The sequence below is a fragment of the Triticum dicoccoides genome, chromosome 6A (assembly GCF_002162155.2).
Source record: "Triticum dicoccoides isolate Atlit2015 ecotype Zavitan chromosome 6A, WEW_v2.0, whole genome shotgun sequence".
NCBI classification, from domain to species: Eukaryota; Viridiplantae; Streptophyta; class Magnoliopsida; order Poales; family Poaceae; genus Triticum; species Triticum dicoccoides.
Genome location: NC_041390.1, coordinates 465,961,732 through 465,963,120, shown reverse-complemented (window position 1 = coordinate 465,963,120; position 1,389 = coordinate 465,961,732).

Sequence of the window (1,389 nt, the reverse complement as noted above, 5' to 3'; positions counted from 1 at the left end):
CCCGCTCCTCTCCGGCGACCGAAGCCCGGATCCGGCCGCCCCCTCCAACTTCGGCCGTCTACAGCTCCGGCGAGCTCGGATCCAGCCATGCCTCGTTTTCCGTGCAGATCTGAGATTTTTTGGATCGGTTGACTTTCTCCTCCGAACCCTAATTTTTGTGCATACTTTGACCGGTGATATCTCCGCATCCGTAGCTCCGATTTGGACATATAGGGCCTGTTCTGATCTCCTTCAGCTTCTATCTTCTCAAAATTCTCGAGTGAAGTAGTCCCGAATGATTTAGCTCGTAGAAGCTGGAAACCAGAAGCTGAGCGATCCCATAGTGCAAAAAAGAGAAGCAACGAAAGCCCAGCTCCACAATACGAAGAAGCGAGGAGTTCTTACTAATTACAAGAGGATGCCACCGCGAGGTGCAAAAAAACGATTCGCAAAACAACTCCCAGCCGCTCGTGGGATGCTCTCCTCGCTCGTATCCTGTGCGAGCGCACGTGGCCAGTCCTCCTCCACACAACGATACAAGGTGGGCTGCCTCCATCTGGCCCAAACTGGCACCCAACAGCCCAATAGGCTCTCAATTGGACCAAATCGTGGAGAGAAGCTAGGAACACCGCCGAACGAATGGAATCGCCATGTGAAGTTCGAAGCAAGCTCCAGAAGCTGATTTTGTGGAGTTTGAGAAGCTCAGAGAGGTTCAGAACAGGCCCATAGTATATCAAAATGTTCGTCTCGATGAGTACATCATTTCATTCCATTGCATCATTTTTATTTGAGTTCATCTTGATACCCGAAATGCTGTTAGAAGGAGGCTTCGTGAGTTAATTGTCAGATCTGCTAGTTCATCTTAGACTTTTGTCATTTTTGCCATGATTATTGTGTGCATGATATGCCTGTGAGTCCTTCATATGTTTTGTTAAGCATCTTGTTATCTTTCCAGAGGTGTAACCCATGCATTTTTGTGATGTGTGTGGTGACTTGTGCAAGCTTGCAAAGTAAGGCATCCGGTAAATCTGTTTTCAGGGACTTCGTAGTTTTCACTAAGTCTGGGATTATTTAGTTCATGATGCCATATGTTCTTGTTGTTTCCTAGTGATCCGTGCCTCTTTTGAGGATGATCAGTAAAGGAGTTTTGTTAATCTTGTTATGGTCTATCCATCAATGTCTTTACTTGCAATTATGGAGCACCCTAGCTTGAGTCAATCGAGCTCTACTTTTGCTCCGTTGTGAATCTGGGCAGATCGTCAACTTGTTTGCGATTTTGCCGATGTTATTGTAGTTGATCCGTGCATGCTATGCCATTGTTCTTGCCATGTCTAGCTTGTATTTTGTACCTTATTTATGGGTGTATGCTTTCCTTGCCATGACTTGCACCATAGTGAGTGCATCGAGCTC